Source organism: Triturus cristatus, chromosome 7 (assembly GCF_964204655.1).
Source record: "Triturus cristatus chromosome 7, aTriCri1.1, whole genome shotgun sequence".
NCBI classification, from domain to species: domain Eukaryota; kingdom Metazoa; phylum Chordata; class Amphibia; order Caudata; family Salamandridae; genus Triturus; species Triturus cristatus.
The window spans coordinates 1,189,898,052-1,189,912,887 of NC_140590.1; the positions used below are offsets into that span (position 1 = coordinate 1,189,898,052).

General features: G+C 42.9%; 1 protein-coding gene across 1 annotated transcript in view; it reads left to right on the forward strand.

Moving 5' to 3' along the window:
- Window positions 1–14,836, forward strand: part of LOC146811430 (taste receptor type 2 member 40-like) — a 206,575-nt gene that overhangs the window by 158,422 nt on the left and 33,317 nt on the right. The gene's annotated exons all lie outside the window — the stretch shown is intronic.

The window sequence follows — 14,836 nt, forward strand, 5'->3', positions numbered from 1 at the left end:
AATTTCGCGTAACTCAAATGTATAAATGGCTTACATAGATTTTTCAACAGTCTTCGATAAGGTATATCGGCCCCTACTGTGGAGAAAATTGCAAAAAATTGAATTGCCCTCACCCCTGCTATCGTTAATTATTGTACTGCATTCGCAAACTTGGTGCCAGATACTAATGGGTGGAAATCAAGGTTTATCTGACGTAATCCCTACAGAAAATGGTTTGAAACAAGATTGCTTGTTAGCACCGCTGCTTTTTTCTTTATATATAGCGGATTTACCTCATTGCTTTGTTCAAGCAGATGGGGATGCACCAAAGATAAGTAGCTGGCCCTTTGCATGTCTTTTATATGCAGATGATATAGTAGTAATGGACCTAACCCCTATTGGGTTGAATAGAAAGCTGATATCACTACAGAATTTTACAGTTGGCCATTTCTTGAAAATAAATGATTCTAAAAGTAAAATCTTAATTGTGAAAAGTAACAAAAGTAGAAAATCATGTAATTTTCAGTGGCAAATTGGTCCAGAAAAGCTGGAGGTGGTAGACTCATACCTTTATTTAGGGAAATTTATAGCAGGTAGTACGAAGAACAAACTTTATATTGAACATAGCACCTGTAAAGCTACATCCCACGCTAATGGCCTGCGTATTTTTTACAGTGTTATGGGCAGAAGACATTTTTTACTGATGGTTTTTAAGGCAAAAATTCCTCCAACCCTGCTCTATGCGATTGAATCAATACCTGGTAACGACTGGAGTTTTTTAAATAGGATTGAAGGTCAGATACTATGTAAAATATGTAATTTTAACACGTCAGTTCCAACGGCAGCAATTAGACTGGAATTTGGCTTGATAAGCTCTTATATTCAAGGTTTATCCAGGATTTTCGCTGGGGATATCAGCTAAAAAATAGCGAGCCAGATTCATTAAGAGGCTTCATGTCCCATGAAATCTGCGGTGTTAATGCAGGTAATTACTCTTTTTATCGTGAGTTTTCATTGGCACTAAAACAAAATTGTATACAAGAAGAATCAGTGATTACCCTTCCACCATTAGTATTTAAATCTCTCTTAAAAACATTAAGTGGCAAAGTTAGCTTTAATAGAGATACTAAATTCTGTAATTCTAAAGAGAGATTAAAGCTAATAGCCAGGACAAACTCACCGAGAGTTTCACAAAAATCTTTATTTTGGAACTGAGAACACGGAGCTCACTTTATGTCGTATAAATCTTTTACCTCTAAACGACATAACAGCAAACCGGCCCCAGAATTTGAAAAATGGAAATACTTGTAATATGTGTAAATTGAGCATTCAGATCCTAGACCATGTCTTGTTTGCCTGTCCAGCATTGGCTTTGAGTTGTCAAAAGAAAGAAAATGGAGAAAGGGGTTCCTCGCCAGGGATAAGCTGGCACTGAGGTCTGCACAGAGCAGCTACAAGCAGCTTATCAAGGATCGTAAAGCTAGTTACTATGCCAACTCCATAGTGAATGCCCCAAGTGGGGCCAGGGAATTGTTCAGAATTGTGAAATCCCTATCGGCCCCAAGCTGCCTTGAAAATAAAGTCGTACCATCAAAGAGGTTGTGTGACGAGATCGCCACCTACTTTAAGGACAAGGTGACGAAGATTACCAATCTCTTTGGGGATACTGACAGAGCGACAGAGGAACCTGGGAAGGGGATGGCCTCCGAGAGATTAGGGGGGAGCTTGTCATCTGACCAGCTTCCCACTTTTCTCGGAAACGTCGTTTGTCAATACGGCACTTACCATCTCGTCTGGCTCCCCTCTTGACCCTCTGCCCCAGAGGGCATGGAAGCTATATGGCCACCCAACCTTCCCCTGGTTGCGTCAGATCTGCAGTCAGTCATTGGAAGAGGGTTTGGTCCCGGATAGCTGGAAACAGGCTGTTGTCTCCCCCCATATTAAAAAACCAACCCTAGACCCAACCATTCCGGCTAGTTTTCGACCTATCTCTCTCCTCCCATTCCCTATCAAAATCTTAGAGAAGGCGGTGAGCAGGTCCCTCTCGAACTACCTAGAGGCCAACTTGCTGTTGGACAAGGACCAGTTTGGCTTCCGCCCCGGCCACGGAACCGAGTCAGCATTAGTCACCATGCTGGACTCGATGCGAGTGCGGGCTGACACAGGGAGCACCGCCGTATTGGTGCTCTTGGATCTGTCAGCCGCATTTGATACCGTGAGCCATACCATCTTGCTGGGTCGGTTGATGGAGTCGGGGGTGAGAGGTCAGGCACTACAGTGGCTCCGATCCTATCTAGCAGGGAGACACCAAATGGTGACTATGGGTCCCTTTGCCTCAGAGAACGCCCCCGTGGATTTTGGAGTTCCACAGGGTTCCAGCATCAGCCCCATCCTGTTCAATATATATTTGCAGCCGTTATTTTCTATCATCAAGGCGTTCGGGGTGGAGCTGATAAATTACGCAGACGACACCCAACTGGCCTTTTCTCTGGAAGGCAAACAAGCAGTCCCCTTGGAGCAGTTCCAAAGCTGCATGAGGCAGACCACGGACTGGCTCCAGAGAAACTGCTTGCAGTTCAATGGGGATAAAACTGAGCTGTTGTTCTACGCACCTACGAAACAGATTCATCATCTACCAATGGACTTTAGGCTCGCCCCGTACGTGGCCCCATTGATACCAGCCGCTACAGTACGGAATCTGGGGGTTCTATTTGATAATAATCTCCAGCTGGACTCGCAGGCGAGCAAAACCTCGAGTACCTGCTTTGGCTTACTGCGACTCCTACGCCGTATCCTTCCGCTGCTGCCTGCCGACTCTCGTAACACGGTTGTCAGGAGTACCATTCTCAGCAGGTTGGATTACTGCAACTCGCTGTATCTCGGAGCCCCTCAATACATTCTGCAGGGGCTACAGAGAGTTCAGTCAGCCACTGCCAAGCTGGCACTTGGTCGCAAGCTTGACTCGTCCTCTACTCAGGCACTAAGGGAGCTGCATTGGTTGCCAGTCAGAGAGAGGGTCCTTTTCAAGTCCCTATGCCTGGTCCACAAGGCAATCCACGGAACAGGTCCGGTCTCACTCCAGGAAAGATTCTTAAGGTACTCCCCCGTAAGGCAGTTGCGGTCATCCAAGGCCAACTTGTTGGCACAGCCTAGGTTCAAACGGGCAAGGCTGGGGGGGAGGGCCTTTAGTGTGGTTGGAGCCCGAAGCTGGAATGCGCTTCCATCGGAACTCAGGCAGTCGCAGCCATTAATGAAATTCAGAAGGAACCTTAAGACCTGGCTCTTTCCAGTAGTATGATGTCCCCGACTCTGCCACTTTCAGCGATAAAATATTCCATCTGGTCAGAGCGCCTGGATACCCGTTGGGTTGCAGTGCTACTGTGCACTATATAAATACTCATACAATACAATACAATACAATACAACGTTGGCTTTGGCTGATGTTTTTTACAAAATTGAGTTTAAAATGTAGCTTCAGCCCGAGATTTTCTTTATTGTCCCGAAAACGAAGCAGAGTGTGTAAAACTTTTAAATTATTTTAAGGAGTTTATGTAGATATTTTAAATCTCTTGCACATTCTTTTTAACTGGGCGGTTCACCCCCTTGTCTGTCATCTTCTTACAAAATATTTGTATTTTCTCTTTTGTCAGATTGTATCTTGCACATTGACTGGCTGCTATTTACTGCTATTTGCACAATAGGGATATGTTGCATTTGTTTCCCACTATGTTCTTGTTGCTAATTTCAAAACTTAATTGAACTGGGATCTTGGATATATTTTGCATATGAACTGGCTGCTACTGAATTGCTCATTGCACATGTTAGGATATACTCTGTTATTCCTTTTTCTTGCTGCTAATTCCAACTTGAACTTTTAGCCGAAGCTGAATTTTAGACTCCATTCTGCATATGATCTGGGTGCTATTTACTGTCCTTCGTACATTCTTGGATATGCTCTGCTATTCATTCCTTCTTGCCGCTATTCTACACTGTTACAAAAAACAATGGTTCTGTCGGGTATTAAGTAAAAAATCGCTTTGTTATGCAAATAAATCAAGAGATGACCACACAAACTAAGAGTACAAATCACGCTAATGCTAGATTTGGAGGGTGTGATGTCGTTTTTTATATAAATTTCAGCATTTATATAGAAACACCCGTATTACTTGTAACGCAAGGTTACCAATGAAATAAACTTTAACGTGAAGCAGTGAATCGGTGACAAGGTGACAAAAGTGACAATTATGTCCCTTTGCTGCTAATTCTAAATGCAATGTTCTGTTGAAATGGCTATGTGCTGCTGCACAAATGATTGAAACTTTTCGCTTAGCACTAAGGTTATGCATATTATTTTTTACTTAAATGTACCTGCTATTGTCTAATATGGTCCTAAACAAACGTAATCTTATACAGTAGAAGTCTTGGGCCTCTGATTGAGTCGTGAGGTAATGGTTTTATTGTTGAAAATCATAATTATTTTGCGTATTGGGATAATTGATAATATTGACAGATGTTATCTGAAGGAATTCTAGCCATGCCAATGCAGGCCTCTGATAATTCTATGATGTTCCGTGGAATGAGTTTTGTCATGTTTTATTCTTGTAATAATATGCATATATTTTTATGTGGACCTCTTAGGAGTTCCAAATCTTTAATAAAATATTGAATTTAATTGAATTGAGGGCATAGTTTCAGGGAGGTCATAGTTATAATAATGATGACATAGTGATCACATCATTAATATGGTCAGGTATTGCGGGTTAGGGTTACATTGACCTACCTTTGCCTTGATAAAGATAATAAAACATTTGCATGGTCAGGCCTTTCATGGGTAGTAAATGGTGGTTCGAGGGGGTGCACAAAAATGTCCTTTGGGTGTGTTAAGTCATAGACATTAACAGAGAGTGTTTGCTTCATCACTGTTGAATGGTGGCAATTATATTTGAATGATCAGGCATTCCATGGGTGCTTGCATTAAGTATTACGTTTTTGAGGTTTTGCAATGACTTGATGTTAGAAGAAATGTGCTTTTAGTTTGGCTGAGAAGAGCACCTCTTGGACATTAATGAGGTGATTGTTCCAGGGATGAGGTCCAGTTTGTGAGTACAAATTGTTACCCCTGCTTTTTTCGTGAATCTGAAAAATAGCCACGGATTACTCTTATGGAGTGAAATAGTTAGGTGTAAGGGTTTTGAAATGTCTTCAAGCTATTTGGGTGAAGATCCATCTGATCATTTGTATACAAGACAAAGGGCCTCATGCAGGTAGCGAAATACCGGTCGGTAACGGCCGATTTTCGGTAAATATGCCGTTACCGACCGGTATACAGACAAGTGAGATGTAGGAGTCCAAAAACCAATTTTCGGTAAATATGAGGCGGTAAATACCGATTCATAGTTACCGAATTCTAATATACCGATTCATATTTACCGAATACAGAATTAACGATTCGGTAAACATGAAGTGGTAAATATGAAGTGGTAAAATTTTAAAATGACATGTAGGAGCAGTCGGTAATTAAGAAATCCATTAAAATCGGTAATTAAGAGTCAGTAATTAACACGGATTAAAAGCAGGTGGTAACCATCAACAATGGATAAAAGCAAACCCAAAATGCAACAGCGTGGACAACATGGCCGCTATGTACGTCATTGCAAGGCGCCTACGTCTACAGGCAGCAGGACTGAGGGTGTGGCGATGGGAGGAACAAATCTACAGACAGCGCATCACACTATTCCAGCTGACTGATGCAGAGATACATGAGAGGTACAGGCTAGACCCCGAAACCATCATGGACTTAATCAGGGACCTACACCCACTCCTGGACCAGCCAGTTAGAAGGGCGCACGCCATACCCCCACATGTGCAGGTGCTCTGCAGCCTACATCTGTTGGCATCCGGCAGTTATCAGGTGGTGATAGCTGCGGTGGGTGGGGTATCCCAGAGTTGCCTGTCCCGTTTCTTCAGGAAGTTCCTGGATGCCATGATGCAGAGAATGCACCACTACATAAGCTCCCCGAACACACAGGCTGCACTGCAGAAAACAAAAACTGACTTTTATCACATGGCACAGTTCCCCCATGTCCTCGGCTGTATTGATGGTACCCACATCCCAATCTGTCCACCAGCTGATACAGAGCACATCTACAGGAACAGGAAGTCCACCCACTCCATCAACGTGCAGGTGATCTGTGATGCAGGGAACATCATCACAGATATTGTAGCGAAGTTTCCTGGGAGCACCCACGACTCTTACATCTTCCAGAATAGTGGGATATACACACGACTGAGTGCCGGAGAATTCGGAGAGGGATACCTGCTAGGTAAGTAACAGTGACGCCCCTTGAAACATGCAATTCATAGTGTATAGAGGCATGTTACTGATGGTTCCCTTTCACCCATCCAGGTGACAGTGCATATGCATGCCGGTCATTCATCCTCACTCCCTACCTACACCCAGCAACCCAGAGTGAGAGACGATACAACGTGGCACACAAAACAACACGCAATGTGGTGGAGCGCACGTTTGGACTACTGAAGAGCAGGTTCCGCTGCCTGCACAAGAGCGGAGGCGCACGCTAGTACAAACCCATCACCTGCTGCAAGATTATTGCCACTTGTGCAATGCTGCACAACCTTGCCACGAAAAAAGGGACAGATGTGGAACTAACATATTTTGAGGACAACGAGGATGAGTCAGGCCAGCCAGAGGGCAACGCAGCTAGAGTGCCAACTGCAATCGATGGGAGAGAGAGACGGGCAGAGATCACATCCAACTATTTCTGAGTAAGTAAGGGGACACAGCGAGTTGTGAGAAGTCATGACGTAGTTTTAATGTGGCACCACGCCATGAACACATGAACAGGCCAATCTGGCAATATACCATCTATACAAGTAGTATGTCCAGGGTTACGTCACCCAATGGGAAGTGGCTAGGCAGGGCGACATCAATGTTTGCGCATACGCGCTGCAGCGGTGGATTGCACGGCCTGTGCATCCTCACTAGAGCCAACCCCAAGCCGCCTGCTGCTCCTGCGTGTTTCTGGGACGGGGGTGTGATGCTGCTGGTGGTGTCGATGCTCTCCGCAGCATCCCCTGCAGCAGTTGTCGACGCCTGACTCGTCAATAGCACCCCTAGTGCACTTGTCACCTGCACCATCCCCCGAGACAGGTCGCTGCAGCACTGTGTTAGGCCCTCCTGCATCGTCACAGAGCGCCGGCACAGTAGGGAAGTGGCAGTTGCCAGACGGTTGAGTGCCCTGCTGGTAGTGTCCCTTCTCTGGCGTTCCCGGCGCCGTGCTTCGATGTCAGCATCCAATTTGCTGCACAACTGCTGGATAGACTGGGACATGTCCCGAATGCCCGCAGCCATGCCGCCAATGTTTGTGTCCATGTTGACTAAGCTTGTCTTCATCACCAGCATGTGCCTCTGGACTGACATGACTGCCTTTGATTGCAGGCGCTGTTGCTTTAACATTTGGCCCTCGAGCCCCAAGAAGACACCATGGCCGTCAGTGGGTGCTGGTGGACTCTGGACACGCGACCTGCGGCGCCCTCTTTCTTCCGTCTGTGCTGCCTGTGAGGTGTGGGGCACAGTGGCATGGCTCCCTTCCTGGGGCCCGGTGCGGTCTTCTGGGCCCATGCTGTCGTCTGACGAGGTGTCTAAAGCTCGTAGCCTGGCTGCTGGACGCCTCCTCTGTCTCACGCATGCAAGCGGAGATGTGGCCGGTGAATCGAACATGAGTGGCGAGGCTGGCTCTGGTGGTGGTGATGCTGGCTCTCGGTGAGGTGATGCTGGCTCTGTGTGCGGCGAGGCTGGCTGTGTTGGTGGTGCGGCTGCCAGTGGGCCTGCTCCCCGGTCTGTACTTGTGCTGGCTGGAGGTGATTTATGTGGCCGGTGTGCCGTCTCTCCTGCAGCATGCCCTGTCCTGCATGATGTCACATCTGTGGACAGAAATACAACATTGGCTCAGTGTCCCCGAAGGGCTGCATTGCAAGCGTCACAATAAATCATTTCACATTCCAATATGTCCCCTGTCTCCTTGTGCCTCGAGTGCGTGACATGCCTTGTTGCCCTGTAACATTTACGTCATGGTTAGTGTTGCCCTGACTACATCTCCCGAAATGCATTGCCTGTCTGCACTGACACGTGTGGACTGCAGTGTGATTCTCGTTTCACATTTGGGGGATGTGGGATGGGGTAGGGGGGGATACATTGCTGTGCTTTCGTCTTACCTTGGTGTGTTGCGGCTCTGGCAGAGCTGTCGGCGTCCCCAAGACCCACGACGCTCTCTTGCTCGATTGTGGCCGCCACCAGCTCCTCCAGTTCGGTGAGGGCAGGTGCCCTGTTGGTTCCACCTCCGGTCTGGCTGGCCTCCTTCTGGATGTCGCCCATCTTCCTCTTGGTTACAATCCTGAGGTCATACCAGCGCTTTTTGAGGACCTCTATGTCCCTGTGGGTCACTCCCACAGCATTGACCTGCGCCTGGATGGCCAGCCATATGTTGCGCTTTTCCACCTCAGGCACTTGCAGGGATTGCCTGCCGAACAGCTTCTGGTGCTGCTTCACGACCTCCTCCACCAGCACCTGGAGTTCCTTGGGGCTAAATTTCAGCTTCCTCCTCCTTTCCCCTCCGTCTTTCTGTGTTCTCTGGCTGGACATGCTGTTCGTTTACCCGCTCGCACATGCAACTGCTCCCTGCCTCTCCTCTGCACTCCAAGCCTCTCCAGGGTCGGCTAATTATGTACACCTGCCTGGGTGTGGCCACTTCGGCTAATTGAGTACACCTGCCTGGGTGTGGGCAGTTCCTGGTTGGGTGGGCTGTCGTTGCACTGGATTCGCTGTTTCGTCAAGTCATGTGATTTTCTTTACCGACTCCGTACATACCGAATCGGTATTTTCCGATTCGGTAACTACCACCTCGGTATTTTCCGATTCGGTAACTTCCACCTCGGTATTTTCCGATTCGGTAAATACCACCTCGGTATTTACCGATTCGGTGAATTCCGATTCGTAATTACCGAATGTTACCGAATCGGTAACTGTTACCGAATTTTTACCTACATATAACTTACCGATTCTAATTTACCGATTCGGTACGGCTCGGTATTTAAGAACCGGTAAAATTTATTTACCTACATGAGGCCCAAAGTATCTTGAAGGACAATCCTGGTCTGAGAAAGTAGGTTTTTTTTGCTGTGTTGTTACTTGTTGATTTTTTCAAGTCTGAAAACAATGTATCCTGAAGCATTTTGGAATTTATTTAATTAATTGGTCTGCTGTATTGTAGTGCAATCAAGACGTATATTGACCAAATTAGTCTCATAAATTACTTAGGAATTAATTTTGAGCATGTAATCTCAGGGTAAATAAGTTTGCTTACAAATCTGTTTAATTGTTTTGATATCAACATTGGATTGATAAGTATGTTTGTTTAAATGACCAGTTTAGTTCGGTTTTTTTCTTCAGAATTTTCTGGTGGAGGGGTGATCCCCAACTCCCCCCCCCACCACCACCCCTCTATCTTCTGAATAACAGTGTTTTTAGTGACCTACTGTTGTTTATCTTTGGTATGACATTCTACTCCCCAAATCCAGCTATATCTATCACTGTGGGATGAAGCTCTCAAAGGCAATCACAGGAGATTGGTGGGTTGGTGGCAGAGATTAGAACTGGAGGGAGAATCTGCCCACAACAGGTCTAAATAAAGGTCATGGGGCCATATGTAGGTAGCCTCACATTTACCAATTCATAAATACCGAATTTTACCGATTCGGTATTTATGAATCGGTAAATGTGATGTAGGTAATAATTCGGTAAATTTTACCGAATCGGAATAATTCGGTAATTATGAATCGGTATTTACCGATTCGGTAATGAGGCATACCTTCCCATTGATTCCTATGGGCCTGGAGGCCCATAGGAATCAATGGGAAGGCATGCCTCATTACCGATTCGGTAAATACTGATTCGGTAATGGGGGGAGCATATTCAAGGGTGGCAGGGTGTCACATTGACACCCTGTTGCACCCCTGAATCTTGCATGTGTGCACATGTGGCGCACATACATGCCCTAAGGGCATGTATGTCTGCCACATGGCACTCTTAAATCTGCAAAATATTACTTTTTGCAAGGTATTCGTTATTTATCACCAACCTGTATTTGGTGGTAAATAACGAATTCTTAATACTAATTTTCACTCTTTAGAGTGCTCCCTACATTCAGGATTCGGTATTTACCGAATCGGTATTTTACCGATTCGGTAATTTACCGAATCCTGAAATATGCCTCCTACATCTCCAATAGCTAAATACCGGTCGGTAACGGGATATTTACTGAATTTCGGCCGTTACCGACCGGTATTTAGCTACCTACATGAGGCCCATGGTCTCTTAAGAATACATTTGCCCTTGTTAAAAGCTAAAGAGTCAGGGAATTAAATTTTAATGACATTTACATAGTTTCAAAATAGTATGTTGAAAGCCTTAGAGCATCAATAATTTCAGTATAAATTTGAATCTTTGCAGCAAAACATTCTAATATTTGATGTTTTCCCTTCCCATCACCATCCACCACAAGACCCCACTAAATAGCCAAAAACATCTCCAAAATCTACTGTGTATGGTTCTGTTCAAACTACAGCCTTTCACATACAAAGCATTTACCCCACAAAGATACCATATATGCGCAAATTAAACATTTGCCATTACATCAATGTATTAACCTGACATGTATTTACCTAATATTTCACAGCGTATTCATAAAACTGTCTTGCACATATTTAGGTGATAAACAGACCTGAAATGTAGAGAATATACCAAGATTCAGAGTATTGACCTCCTACTCTTTTATTAATATACAATGTATTAAACCCAATTACAACCACTGTCATTCTTCTGGTTTAGCTATATATAGAGCATGTATTCCTAAATCTAAAGTATTCTCCATTCCTCCCTTTTACGTTTTTATTAATATGAGTTTTCACTCCAAAATATATTGAATTCACCCATTCGCAGAATGATGCCTGCTCTTTTATTACAAGACACAGTGTTTATTACAAAATCTACACTTAGGGCCTTATTACGAGTTTGGCAGTCCAACCGCCCGAACACCGCAGCCGCCAGGATACTACAGTGCCAGCGATCTTTAGACCACTGTGTTATGAGTTTACCACAGTGCCTACAATGGGGCTGTGGAGATTTTGCAGCAATGGTGATTATTTTTCCATATATATTGATGCCTGTTTGAGCATTTTGACTGCATATTTGTTGTATGCAAAAATATGCATGATACAAGTGGAAAAATACCACCTACCCATTGCCAGAGTCTGGCCCATATGTGGCCGTTCCAGGCAATGGGTATATGGTACAAACAGGACTCACCCATACATCAACACAAACAGGATCGTAATCCTAGGAGTGAAGAGGCTGCTGTGACGGGAGGACCTGAAGCTGGCGGTCTCACATCCACCGCGGTCAGCTCGTGGAAAAGCCAACTCATAATACGGTTTGCAGTGTGCTGGCAGTGTTGGCAGTTCAGCCACGGTCTTACCAAATGCAATCTGCACATCTGATAATACTGCAGTCGCACAGCCAAGCCTGCAGCGGGTACAGCAGTTCCTGGACCACCAAACTGGTAATAAGGCCCTAAGTAATCCAGTTCAAATGACTACCCCTCACTCTTGCAATAATGCACAATGTATATAATCCAAATTGAAATATATTCGCCAAAATGTAGACTACCTGCGCTTTCATTAATATTTGTATATATACTGCACAGTAAATACATACCATAATCAGACTACTCTTCTCTCACTTTTTACTGAAATGCTGTTAGTTTACCAAGGAACATACTTTAGATACACCCTATTTAAACTACTGTGTCACTATCTTTTTATACATTATGGGCTGTTTATTACTTTTGACTATTCGCAAGATTGTTATTACTGAAAAAACAGAGGTACATTTAGTAAATCCAGCAAAACACAAGGCCAATCAATGATGCTACAACACCCCCACATAGAAAACCATGGTTGTAGAGAATTAAAATATAGTTGCAAATATACATAAATATGATTTAATATAAAAAAATATATATAAATAACACATGTATTATTTAATTATAAAAATGTGTAATACTCTATCTTGAATTAAAAAATGAATGTAAAAATATTTTTTATTAAAAATAAATCAATTATAATTAATTCTATTCATCACTATCACTAATTATTAATGGATAAAGAAAAAATATTCTTTTCTTTAGGTGGCCATATATTTTTTTATTGAAACTTAAGAAAATAATTTTAATTTGATGTAATACAATTTATTTAGACATGAATTGAATGGTGGTGTAGTTTTTTCAAATGTTGTTCTACATTTAAAATGAATGTATTAAATGAATTTGCATTCATATTTAATATAATATTTTTTAAATATTTACTGTCAAGTTAAATAAAATAATTTCATTGTCCTTATACTTTACCATAGGGAAAATCTACAGCTGGGTAGAGATCTAAACTTAAACTTAAATTTTGTTAAGAGCCAAACATAGTGAGCTACTCAATAGTGTAAATTGCTCAAAAGTGACAGTTACCTTTGTGAATCAGGCCTTATGTATTTAGATAAATATTTGCCAATTACACCTACTCTTGACTAGCATGCCACAAGACAAACCTTTATTTATTTTTGTCTTTCAAAACTATTTTATTGAAAATGCAAGTGGAAACAATACAACAACAAGCATAAAGAAACGAAAGAAGGAAGAACTGTACCAAAAAAGAAAAGGAAAAGAGGAGAGAAATGGGAAGAGCAAGTGAAAAAATAAATCAACCTTGAGAGCGCAGAAGTGGGATCCCAAGGATATTAATATGCTAAAACGAAGATACGAAACAGTTGCATGTAAAACCTTTAGTTTTGATTTAATTTTTTTTTAAATTGGAAGTCAATCAGATGGATACATAATGCACCATGACTTTAAAAAGAAAAAACCTAGGATATTTCAAGTTACAAACAATTCCTGGAAACTATTACTGCAGTCAAAAATATATTTGACTTAAAAATTTTGTAGGGGCAACTGTTGCTCAGATTTGAACTATGGAGTATTCTATGTGAAATATAGGACAACACCTTTTCTTTTGAAGTGCAAGTATCTTGCTTCATCCTTAAACTTAAAAAATACATCACTTGCAAAAATATAGGGCCTGTTACGCGTTTGTTGGTCCCACTGCCGCGGTCACGTCAGATTCACCGCCGCCAACTAAGTGGTCTGCCCGCTGTATTACGATGTTGTTGGATTGCTGTTTGAAAGACCACTGGAGCACTGCCAATACCAAAAGCCATTCCGACATTCGGAGACCGCCGCAGCGTCAGTCGGGGGAAAGCAGCTTTCATAGGCAGTACTGAGAAGTTTCACCACTGTCTGAATTACAAGTTGGCTTTCTGACAAGCTAACCGTGGCGGTGGAACCGCCTGCTTTGAGTCATCAGAAATGAAGGATTTGGGGTGCATATTCCAACATTTCATATTCTTCCCTTCAGTCTTTGACGTGGATCCCTTCCTCCAGGTCCCCCCTTCTGAGCAGCATCTTGACCCCAAACAGAACAACCTCTTTGACGTTGAAATCCAGATATCCAGATAAGTTTGTTTTTTACCATATACCTATTAAGTGAACTGGGCACATATGGTCCAGACTCCAGCAATGGGTAGTAGGCATTTTTTCACATGTGTAATGCACATGCGTACATTCAACACGTTTGCAGTCGAAATATGCACACATACATTGACAAATATGGAAAAACATTCAACGCTGTCAGAAAGACTGTCGCCGGATCATTGGAAACATCGTAATGCGGCTGGCGGGAGCGCGCTGCCGCAGTGGTTTTCATTGGACCGCCAAGGCGGGGGTATGGCAGTCAGACCGCCAAACTCATAATCAGGCCCAAATTCTCTTAATTATTGTTTAACACGTTTTGCTCAATTGAACCCACTGATTAGTCAATAACGTCTACTTCAAATATTCACAAAACATATCATTTTGCCAAAATTATGTTTCTATGATTTATCTTCATATTGACACATACTCCATGGATTCTGAATCCTTCCATTTCTACATTATCTAGTGTGGGTCATGTCTACAGATACAAATGAATGGAGTGGCCAACCTCTAAACAATGTTGGAATCTTCATCAAAAACCTTTGCCAAGCACAAAAAAACAGTCAGAAAAAGAGACGGTCCTACAAATGTGCTAGCATTTGAACCGTAGTACTTTGTGCACAGGGAATGCAAGACAACAAGGCCAGGGTAAACATTTATGCCAATCATACCTGGGTATAATACAATCTAATTAAAATGGTGTCTCAGTGAGACACTCTGGGAAAATGGGCACCATGGTATCTTGATCAAACTATGTTCCTCATTTACACTCATTTGATATTTGTCTGAACCTCTCAACCAATTCTATTACTGAACCATAGTACAAAAATATCATTCTATGTGTGATCAACTTTTAAAAAATACCTTGTATGCCACACAATGTTGTCACCTCGAAATAAAACTGTAATTTATTGAATCAAAATACTTAATTGAATCTTAAATGATAAATAAACCAAAATAGCCATAAATAGCTCATTACCCAATAATGGTTAGAGAAGACATAATACTCAGACATTTGTATCCATCCACATTCTTCACAGCTCAGAATGTTTTAGGGAAAGCTTAAACAGATATTCACAAAGAGGCAATGGATGATCAATAAATATAGCATTTAAACTTGCCTAGGAAGATACTTCTCAACATCAGTAATTGCAAGGATCATTTTCACTTGAATATTTTAAAAAGCTACCAAGAAGGATTCAAGG